Here is a 12,549-nt window from a genome sequence, read left to right on the forward strand (position 1 = left end):
AGGTGTTCATAAAGGTAAAAGCATTGTAAGTACATCTACTGCTTTAGATTTATTGCACATGGACCTATTTGATTGCAGTAGTGTAATATCATTGAATGGAAGTAGATATTGCTTGGTAATCGTTGATGATTTTACTAGATACACATGGACTTTCTTTTTGAAACATAAGGACCAAACTATAGATATTTTTATTTCCTTTTGTAGAAGAACTGAAAATGAAAAATCGACAACAATTAAAACCATTAGAAGTGATCATGGTGGGGAATTTCAAAATCATAGGTTTTTAGAGTTTTGTCAAGAAAAGGAATATAGGCATGAGTTCTCTACTCCAAGGACCCCACAGCAAAATGGGGTTGTGGAGAGAAAGAACCGAGTCTTACAAGAGGCTGCACGAAGCATGCTCAATGAGTACTCACTACCGAGCTACTTATGGGCTGAAGCTGTGAATACAGCTTGCTATGTGCAAAATCGAGTTTTAATACATAGGTTTTTAGGAAAGACTCCCCATGAACTTTGATTTGGGAAACCACCTACAATTAAACATCTTAGGGTGTTTGGTTGTAAGGTGTTTATTTTGAACACCAAGGACCATCTTGGGAAGTTCACGGCTAAGGCTGATCAAGGGATACTGGTCGGGTATTCTCTTACCAGCAAAGCCTATCGAGTCTACAACAATAGGACCAAATTGATTGAAGAGTCCTCTGATGTAGCCTTTGAAGAAATCCCTAACTTAAATGATCAACCAAGGGATGTAGGAGAAATTCAATTTGAACTTAGAAATCTAAGTTTGAATGATCAAAATGAAGAACGAGTCGAAGTTGACTCTGATGTTGATGAGCAAAGGCAACAAAGAACTCAATTTGATCCTTTGCCTGATATTGAGTCCTCGCTTGTGCCGAGTGAGACCATTCATGAGGCACCACCAACACCAAGACAATCTAGGATAGCCACTAGTCATCCCCAAGACCAAATTGTGGGAGACATCCAACAAGGGGTTAGGACTAGATCATTCTTCAGAAATGAGTCTAATGAAGTCGCATTGATTTCAGAGATTGAACCAAAATTAGTTGATGAGGCATTGCGCGATCCTGATTGGATCATAGCTATGCAAGACGAATTAGGTCAATTTGAAAGGAGCCAAGTGTGGGACTTGGTTGCTAGACCGAAAAAGACCACCATTATTGGAACTAAATGGGTCTTCAAAAATAAGTTAAATCAAAAGGGAGAAGTTGTAAGAAACAAGGCAAGACTTGTAGCCAAGGGCTATAGTCAAGTCGAAGGTCTCGATTATGATGAGACTTATGCTCCCGTGGCACGATTAGAGTCCATTCATTTGATGCTAGCTTTTGCTGCACATAGAGGTTTCAAACTCTATCAAATGGATGTTAAATCTGCCTTCTTAAATGGTTTTATTAAAGAAGAAGTCTATGTTGAACAACCACCGGGGTTTGTGAATACCGAAGCTCCAAACCACGTGTACAAGCTCAAGAAAGCACTTTATGGGCTTAAACAAGCACCACGAGCTTGGTACGAAAGGTTGTCAACATATTTACTAGAAAAGGGTTTTGTGAGAGGCCAAATAGACCCAACACTATTTCTGCGTAGAGATGGTGAAAATATTTGTGTAGCCCAAGTATATGTCGATGACATAATTTGTGGCTTAAATAACAAGGGCTATTTGAATGGATTTATTTCTCACATGGAAAGTGAGTTTGAGATGAGTCTAGTAGGAGAATTGACATTCTTCCTTGGACTTGAAATCAAACAAACTCGAGATGGCATTTATGTCCATCAGACGAAATACACTCAAGAGATGCTTAGAAAATTCAATATGAGTGACTCTAAGGAAGTGTCCACTCCAATGGCGACAAACACTCGCCTTGACAATGATGAGAGTGGGAAATCAATTGATCTAACGCAATATAGAAGCATGATTGGTAGTCTTCTATATCTCACAGCTAGTAGGCCTAACATACTTTTTGCTGTGGGCATGTGCGCTAGATATCAAGTCTGTGCCAAGGAATCTCATTTAATTGCAGTTAAGAGAATATTGAGATACCTTAAGGGCACAATTCGAGTAGGTCTATGGTACCCTCGTACAGAGTCTTTTGACTTGGTAGGCTATACTGATTCCGATTATGCTGGGTGCAAATTGGATCGGAAAAGCACTAGTGGGGGTTGTCAATTTTTAGGTTCATCATTAGTTAGTTGGTCAAGTCGGAAGTAACATTGTGTTGCCCTCTCCACGACCGAGGCTGAATATATTGCCATGGGAGAGAGTGTATCACAATTGTTGTGGATGATACACACCCTAGAGGATTATGGACTTTCTTATAAGGGTGTACAAGTGCTATGTGACAACATTAGCACGATCAACCTAACTAAAAATCCAGTCCATCATTCAAGGACCAAGCACATTGAAGTGCGTCATCACTTCATTAGAGATCACGTAGCTAGGGGTGACATTGTGCTCACATATGTGGAGTCAAAGTCAAACCTAGCCGACATTTTCACCAAACCCCTTCCGGAAAATGAATTTAGTCATTTAAGGAGGGAGTTGGGGATGTGTTTGGCTCCTTAGGTCCTTAGGACTTCATCATGATCAATAAGGATAAATTAAAATGACAAAAGAAATTGGGAATGATTTTGGGCAACTTGGGAACATCTCACACAAACTATAAGGTTTAACAAAATATTTTTGTTTGCTAGAAATGGGGTGAGATGCTAGGAACAACCAAATTATTCAAAATGTATCATGCATCTCTTGAATAATTAGGTTGAAGAGAAATTAATTGAGTATGGGGAACACCATTATATAATTCATGTGTAATTGGTTCCTAGATCTTACTCATATATTCCAACCAAGGAATCTTGGTTGGACTTTTGCCTAGAAATTTTCTAATCATGGTTGATGGTTGATGTGTTGATTGGTATTGTTGTTTGGTTCATGTCATGACTTTTGATTGATAAAACGATAGGTTATTAAAGGAAATAATAATAACTTGGATATATTTTGACAAACTTGAAACTAAACATAACAAGAATCAAGAATTTCAGTTTTCATGCCTTGATTGCAAATTAGGACAAGTTGTCTATATTTTGACAAACTTGAACCTGATCATAGAGACGAGTTTAGCAAAAATATGTTTTGAACTCTTAAGGACCAAGAAGACAGAACTCCATATGTTTGGAGTTAGTGTGAGGTTTTGTTTGATGAGAATCTGAAACTTTAGGGCTATAAACCTGTTCAGACCATAACTTTTAGGTAAGAGCTATGCTTGTAGATCCTCCATGTTCTAGGTGCTGAACTTGGGAGTTTTCCTAGAGAAACTCCCACGAATTATCGAACACAAGTTACTGAAATTACTACTTTCAGTTACTGAAATTACGGGAGAAATCAGACACTGATCGGTCTACGGACCGATCAAGTCAGCCTGGCACGCTCGAGCCCGCTACTGATCTCTTTCTGATCGGTCTACAGACCGATCAGAGAGTTCCCTGATCGGTCCGGAGACCGATCAGATCAATTCGGCAGAAAAGCCACTGATCAATCTCTGATCGGTCTACCGACCGATCAGGAATCTTGCTGATCGGTCAAGGGGACCGATCAGTGAGTACTGATCGTCTCCTGATCGGTCCGTGGACCGATCAGGATGATCCTGGATCGGTCCAGGGACCGATCAGGAGGCTTCTGATATCTTCTGATCGGACAACCGTCCGATCATTTCTTCACTGTACACCCATCTAAACCCTTAAAACCTCCCGATCCCTTATTTTCCTCATTCACGGGAAACCCTAGCCGACTCTTCCCACCAGCTCACCCTTTCTCTTCTCTTTGCACGCCGGAACACTAGTCCAGTTCTAGCCCTCCGAAGCTCTAGCCGAGAGTTCAATGGCACCAAGGTAACTCCTATTTCTCTAGAACTTTGGCATTTCGACTTCATTTCTCACATATCTGTGGCTTTGTGTTTCGGGTGGCTCCTGTGCTCTTCTTTTTCCCATTGTGTCCCATTAGAAAGAAACCAGTAGGTGAGGGTACTTCCAAGTCCAAAGATAAATCCAAAGCTCCTGCTGCTAGTTCCCGACCTCAACCATCCAGTTCGGGAAGATTTCCCAACCAACAGTTTGAACAATCCTTTAAGGAAAGGACCTTCAAATTGCTCCCATGTAGATCAGTCGATCAAAAATACATGAATGAGTTTTGTCCAGCAATTACGGAGACCATAGCGTACTATAAACTTGATTCCTTGGTATATTTAGAGAGAGATATCAACTTTGACCTAGTTTCTGAATTCTATAACAACCTTCATCAGACTATTGATGGTAGTTATAGATCAAGAGTGGCTAAGCAAAACGTTGATTTCAGCTTAATTGCCTTCTTTGATTATTTAGGCTGTCGTTTGTGTTCGGGGACGGTGTTCTCATTCTATCCTTCTTTGCCTGAACCCGTGCCTCATCCTCTTGATGTCTCATCTGACTCGATTTATGAGTACTTCTTTGGACATCCGAGACCGGATGGATTAGATGAGTTAGATGTCGACTTTCCTACATTTGCAGCCCTTGGCCTTTCTGCTCCTGATTACATTCTTTTCAAAATTGTCACAAACTGTCTTCTACCTATCACCTCTAAACCATTGGCAGAGATTCGACCGTATCATTGTCTGATGCTTTATGGGTTGCGTAGGCGTCTTGACTTTGATGTCATGTCGAGTGTCTATACTTCTATCATATCCCATAGCGAGCCAAGCGGTTACACCATCTATATGCCTTTTGGGCATATAATTACTGACTGGCTTGAGACCCTGGGTATTGATGTCTCTAAGGGGAGGATAGTAAAGATGGTTAGGCAGGATTGTCGACTTGGGAAACGTGCGTTTTCCAAGTCTGGAATCTTAGGACAGGATGGGACAGTTAGGTGGAAGGATGGGAGGGCACTAGGTGAGTTACCTCGACGACAGGTTGCTCCTGTTGCTGCTCCTCCTGCTGCTGACGATGGAGAGGCCGATCCTGATCTGCGCTGGCAGATCGCCGAGCTGGAGAGTCGTTTTGATCGACACGAGGAGATGGTGGCTGCTGAGTTCGATGGACTTCGCATTCGGATAGACCAGCGCTACGATGACCTGCGCGGGCAGATTGACCAGTGCTTCGATGATATGCGCAGTCATCAGGTGGTGACACAGCAGTTGCTACTCGGATGGATGGCACGCTACCCGCCTCCGCAGTCTTACCCAGGCTATCCATCCTCCAGCGTGCCGCCTCAGGATTTCACCCCTCCAACCGATGGTGGTGATGTTCCTCAGTGTGAGGATATTGATTGATACAGTTTGTTTATTGACTGTCTGTATTTTGGATGTTATTTATTAGTTTTTATGTCGGACCTGGATGTTTGCACTTCTGATGCTACTCATGTATTTATGCTACTCAGTTTTATATTTGCTTGCTCTTTATTATGCTTCATTTTCTATCGGTTTTTAATATGTTGTTCCTATGCCATGATTTGATTGTATCTTATGTCTTTCTTATTGTCATATTGTGACCTTAGAGGGAATTCTAGGTCAGTTAAGAGAAGGCAGTATGGGTTAAGGGGGAGCCTTTTGAATTTTTGTCACCTCATTTGCACCTTTTCGGTGTTTGACAAAGGGGGAGAGGATACCTAAGTTTAGAAATGTATGAAAGCTTGATTTTAGGGGAGAGGATAACGGGAAGGATCTTGATTCCCGTCCTTGACTTGGTGGTGTATCCGTCTTAGGGGGAGGATCCTGATTTCCCTAAAATTATGGGTATATGAGCATTTCTGATCTAAACTTAAATCGTGTTGTCAAACAACAAAAAGGGGGAGATTGTTGATACAGTCTGACCTGGATGTTGTTTTGCTGTTGACACTGATTTAAGTTTGTATCGTATTATAGATAATTAACTCAGATTAATTACTAATCCAGGTTGACTAGGTTGACCTGATTGAAGCTAGGTGCAAGTCCTGGTGAGTGAAGCCAGGTGAAAACCCTAGTGAGTGAAGCTAGGTGCAAGTCCTGGTGAGTGAAGCCGGGCAAGGGAAAATCCAGATGGATCAAGGGTGATCGGACATCTGGTGTTGAAAAGTCCAAGAAGGAAACTTGGCATGCGGAGTCAGAGAGGGTTCGGTAGCTCGTTCTCTAGGACTAGATAAAGTCGGAAAGGGCTAGGGAGCTCATTTTCCGGACTAGGTCGAGAGGGCTCGACCCGGACCGAGTCGAGAAGCTGGATCGGTCTGCCGACCGATCCAGTGAAACCTTTATACCTGATCGGTCTGCCGACCGATCAGGAATTGATCAGTGGCTACTGAACGTTTACTGATCGGTCTACAGACCGATCAGAAATCGATCAGTAGCCTACTGTGATGTTACTGATCGGTCAGGAGACCGATCAGGAAGCTGTAAGCGTTTGGGAAGAACGCTATCTGATCGGTCTCGGGACCGATCAGATTAATTCCTGATCGGTCCGCAGACCGATCAGAAGCTGCGCGTATTTGGAAACAGCGCCATCTGATCGGTCTGGGGACCGATCAGATTAGTGCCTGATCGGTCCGCAGTGATGATCCAGAAAGCGTGGATCGGTCTGCGGACCGATCCACGGTATTGTTTGTTTTGCATGTACTTTTTCTGATTGCCGTATTTGTCTTCACCATCTGTTTTTAACCATCTGCTGTGAGTCTTTTGAGCTTGCAGGTTGCAGGTCACATTCTCATGGTTGAATTCAAATTGAGCTTCATTAAGAGAAGAAGACAAGTGCTCTTTACACTGTGATTTGCTGCAACAGATGCATTTGAGGCATCAACGTTCACTGGGTTTCTGATTGCGATTGGGCTGCGATATGCTTGACTCCTGGGGATTGGTTCGAGCTCAGAAGACACCAGTGATGACTGTGATATCATTGGTGTGAGTTCAGAGAACCAGGTAAGGAGGAAGAGGGATTGGCTGCAGCGCTGATTTGCGCAGTTTTGACCAGATCTGTGACAGCAGAGATCAGATTTGAGAAGCAGTAAAAACAGCGAGAGGGGAACAAGAACAATACAATGAAGAAAGCTTGAAAAAAAAAGTCTGTGCTATTGTGCGAAGTTCTTGAGCTCTCGGGTGAACTGCGATCTCTGTTTTCTGCTACTGATACTCGCGTGGTTGTAAGCATTTCTATTCTCCTTTGCCACCGAGTTTCTGTAAGTCTCGTGCTTTAATTTAAATCTTCCTTGAGACTCTGTTGAGAGGTTGCTCCACCGAGAAGGAGACATCTTTAGCCGGAAGTTATCCGGGGTGCGATCTGCCGAAGATCAAGGAGTCGTCCACCTTACGGACACGCCGAGGAGTAGGGGCAAGTTATCCCCGAACCTCGTATATCTTTGTGTCTGCTGTGTGTGTGTTTTTCTTCCTTCGTTTTAGTTTTCCACTTCCGCTGTGCTAACTAGTTTTTGTGTAGAACTCTCTGCCTAAGTTTTTTAAGAGGCTATTCACCCCCCTCTAGCCATCTAAGATCCCAACAGAAACTGGGTAAAATAAAATTTTACTAAACTATTGTAGTTGCCTCTGTTAACTCTGTGAGAGTGAGATTTCATATCCATCTACCTTCTAGATATTCATAGCTATACTGAGGAGGTGAAACTGGAGCTTTGGATCGGTCCGTGGAACGATCCACTGACACCCACCGAACACTGGCTGGATCGGTCTGCCGACCGATCCAGCTGCTCACTGATCGGTCGGTGAGACCGATCAGTGGCGAACTGATCGGTCGGCCGACCGATCAGTGACTGCTGAATTCGTCCCGAACTCTCTGTTCGCGGAGGGATCGATCTGCTGACCGATCCTGGGAGATACAGTAAGCTACTGTATCCATCTGGATCGGTCGGCTAACCGATCCAGGAGAAGGAATGGCACTGGATCGGTCTGTTGACCGATCCAGGTTCTGATAGTCTGATACGAAATCAGAATTTCTGATTTCCAGCACTGATTCGTGCCAAAAATCGCATACAAAAGTTCTAGATACATGAAAAACACTCTAGCATGTAAATACTAACATTCTAAACATGATAAACTCAATAAGACATAGTTTACTAAGCTGTAACACCTAGTAACAAGACTAAGTCATAAAACTAGGCATGTTAAGTACTAAAACTGAAATAAAAACGTATAGATCCCAAGGATCTTTATTCCAAACCCCTTGCACACACACATCATCGTAGCATCGCCCTCCAGCCTCCGCTAATCCACTTTTCTTTTACCGGTATCTGCAGTATAAGAAAAGTAGCATCTGTAAGCTAAGAAGCTTAGTAAGAAAACATCTACCTCACAAAAACATGCAACGATGCGATTATGTTTTTAAAACATGTTGTTTGAAAACCGAGCTGAGCATGACAACATGGCATGGTATATAAAAGCATAAACTGGAACTGAGACATGGCATAGCATATAAATTAAACATGCTTTAAACTGAACATGGCATACTTATAAACGGAGCATGAAACTGAACTAGTCATGCATATATCTAAATCTGTACATGAACTCAAATCATGAAAACTGAACCTGAACTGAACTGAAAGCTAAATTAGTGTTCTCATCACTAGTTTCAAATTTGAAAACTATACATATAATAGATGAAAATAATAAACATGCTGTTGGGGCCCTGGCAACTGTACTTACTGTGCGCGCATCCCTACGAGACCCGGGATTGCAAGTTCCGAATCTAGCAGGGTTACTAGGTTATCTGAACCTAGGGACGACTGTGGGAGTCCAGCCCATGGATATCTGATCCAAATACAATGCCAACTGAATAAAAGTAAAATACTGAATACTATTTTATTTTACTTTGCTGTTCTAGGTTATCTGCACCTAGAGCTAGGTTATCTAAACCTAGAGGCTACTGTGGGAGCCCACCCAATGGATATCTGATCCATATAGCTGTAATAACTGATAATAAACTGAGTAAAATATTTCTAATACGTTTTACATGCTGTTAGGACGCCTACTGGTGCATCCTTCTGAACTAGGCATTCTGCCGAATGCTTTGTGTGCACTGAGAGCACACCCTATAACTGAAAACTGTAAAACTACTAAACTAACGCCAAAACTAACAAGCGAGAGCAATTATACTGCAGGTGAGGGGTTTCTTACCTCAATCGTAAGGTTTTCTTACAATTCCTTTCACTAGAAATTCCGGTGAAGACAAATTTCTCGACGATTCGCTCGCGTCTACGTGCTCTACTCGCGGAGGGAACTTCCTTGTGTTGAAATCGTTGCCGGATGGTAACCTTGGGACCCTAGGAAGAAATCCCTAGCCTTTCCTTGATGTGGCGCCGAGAGAAGGAGGAAGAAAAGGAGGGGGCGGCGTGAATGGTCTCGGTGAAGAGGGATTTGCCGAACCAAAATAAAATAACCCAACTCCATCTTAAGTTTATTATTTATATTAAGTGGTTTAATGAACCCAACTCTAATATAAATATATTTGGTTCTCCTTTCTTTCAACACGGCCCTGCTGGGTTCACCGGTTACTAAACTTATCCGTAAACCATAGGTCTCGGGTTCAATTCCCGCCTAAGTTATTTTACGGTTCCAATTATTTTTGCCACTTCCGCTACTCGGAAAATTCCAGAAAAATATCTAAAAATTCCACAAAAATCATAGAATAATTCTAAAATAAATTCGGGAATTTTTCCGGGCTTTACAATCCCCCATACCTTATAAAAAGTTTATCCCCGAACTTAAAACAATTCTGGGTACTTCTGTCTCATGCTGGCCTCTGTCTCCCAAGTCGCCTCTGCTGCTGTGTGATTTTGCCAACTGACTTTGACTAATGGCACTTCCTTCTTCCGTAATTTCTTTTCTGCTCGGTGTATTATCTGAATAGGCCGACTGTCATAGCTGAGATCATCACGGACCTGTACCAACTGGGGCTCAATCACCTGGGTGGCGTCTGGAATATGCTTCTTCAGCATGGAGACATGAAATACGTTATGGACGGCTGACATCTCCTGAGGTAGCTCTAGCTCATATGCTACCTTGCCCACTCTCTTCGTGATAAGGTATGGTCCCACATATCTGGGAGCTAGCTTGCCCTTCTTCCCAAAACGCATGACTCCCTTCATGGGAGCTACTCTGAGGAAAACTGTATCCCCAACTGAAAACTCTAGGGGTCTGCGTCGTGTATCAGCATAGCTCTTCTGACGGCTCTGTGCTGTCTCTATCCTCTGGCGAATCTGCTGTATGGCTGCTGTGGTATCTGCTACTAGATCTGTCTGAAGCTCTAGTTCCTTTTGTTCACCACTCTCATACCAGCAGATTGGTGATCTGCACCTCCGCCCATAGAGTGCCTCATAAGGTGCCATGCCGATAGTGGCCTGATAACTGTTGTTGTATGCAAATTCTGCTAGACTCAGATATTTGCACCAACTTCCCTTGAAATCTAGGGCACAAGCCCGGAGCATATCTTCGAGTACCTGATTTACTCGCTCCGTCTGACCATCTGTCTGAGGATGGAAAGCTGTGCTGAATTTTAACTGGGTGCCCATAGCTGACTGTACACACTTCCAGAAGTGTGATGTAAATCTGCTGTCTCTGTCTGATATAATGGTTCGTGGGACTCCATGCAGCCTGACAATCTCCTTGAGATACAATTGAGCTAGCTGCTCCATGGAATAGGATATTCTGATAGCTAAGAAGTGGGCTGATTTAGTCAACCTGTCGACTATTACCCAGATGGCATCGGAACTATTCGTGGTTCTGGGTAATCCCACTATGAAGTCCATAGAGCTATCCTCCCACTTCCATTCTGGAATATGGATCGGCTGTAGAACTCCTCCTGGTCGCTGATGTTCTGCCTTAACCCTCTGACAGGTTAGACAGATGCTGACGTATCTGGCGATATCTCGCTTCATCCCAGGCCACCAAAATCGTTTCTTTAGATCCTGATACATTTTGGTGGAACCAGGATGCATCGCATAGGGAGTCCTGTGAGCCTCGTCTAGAATCTGTTTTCGTAGTTCCTCTTGATCTGGAACACAAAGTCTGTCACCACAGTACACTACCCCACTGGCGGACACTCTGAACTCTCCACTTTCTGATTCTGCTAACCCTTGCTTAATTTTCTGATTTCAGGATCCTGCTCCTGAGCTGTCTAGATATCATCAAGCAAGGTAGATGCTAAGGACATAGTGGAAAGCTGCTCGACTATAAGCTCGAGTCTAAAAGCTATAATCTCCTTCCTTAGGGGTGGTGACATAGCTGCTAAAGATAATAAGGTAGCACTGACTTCCTAAGTGCGTCTGCTACCTTATTAGCTTTCCTCGATGGTAGAGGATATCTATGTCATAATCCTTGACCGGTTCTAACCATCTGTACTGTCGATATTCGGATCCTACGAGTAAAGAAATACTTGACTTTGATGATCTGTATACACTCTGCGCTGCAATAAATAATGTCTCCAAATCTTGAGAGCGAACACCATGCTGCAAGCTCAAGGTCGTGAGTAGGATAGTTCCTCTCATAATCCTTGAGTTGTCCGGAGGCGTAGGAGATCACCTTGCCCTTCATCAGTATTGCTCCTAATCCCAATTTGGAGGCGTCACTGTGATGTCTATGTTTTCTGGTATAGCTAAAATAGGAGCACCGGTCTCGCTGAAATTGTTCTCACAGTCCTCTATCCACCGAAATTTCTTGTTCTTCCTGGTCTGTCAGTGGGGAGGCTATCTGGAGAAGTCCTCTGACGATTTCAGTGCTCGCTAATCCCGAAAGCTTCGATTTCACCGGCGTTCTGGGTCTCTTCCAGCCATTTACCGCTTCTATCTTGGGATCTACCATAACAGCATCCTTGGAGATGATGTGACCTAGAAAGGCTACCTGGTCTAGCCAAAATTCACATTTCGTGAATTTGGCATACAGCTGGTTCTGCTGAAGGATCTGCAAAACTGTCTTCAGATGCTCTGCATGGTCTTCCTGAGTGCTTGAATAGATAAGAATGTCATCGATGAACACGATGATAAACTTGTCTAAGTATTCTCTGAATACTCTGTTCATGAGGTCCATGAAAGTAGCTGGAGCATTTGTCACGCCGAAAGGCATGACTACGAACTCATAATGTCCGTATCTGGTCCTGAAAGCTGTTTTAGGTATATCACCTTTCTTGACTCTAACCTGGTGATATCCTGATCTGAGGTCAATTTTAGAGAACACCATGGCTCCCTTTAGCTGGTCAAACAGGTCATCTATCCTGGGGAGAGGGTACCTGTTTTTAATTGTGACCTGGTTCAAGGCACGGTAGTCTATGCATAGGCACATGCTTCCATCATCCTTCTTCACGAACAACACAGGTGCTCCCCATGGTGAGTGACTAGGGCGTATGAAACCCTTGTCAAGAAGCTCCTGTAATTGCTCCTGAAGTTCTTTCAGTTCTGCTGGAGCCATGCGGTACGGTGCCTTGGAAATTGGATTTGTGCCGGGAATGAGCTCTATCTCAAATTCAATCTCCCTGTTTGGTGCTAAGCCTGGTAACTCTTCAGGGAAGACTGATGGGTAGTCACAAATGACTCGAACC

The sequence above is a fragment of the Zingiber officinale genome, chromosome 8B, assembly GCF_018446385.1.
Source record: "Zingiber officinale cultivar Zhangliang chromosome 8B, Zo_v1.1, whole genome shotgun sequence".
Taxonomy (NCBI): Eukaryota; Viridiplantae; Streptophyta; class Magnoliopsida; order Zingiberales; family Zingiberaceae; genus Zingiber; species Zingiber officinale.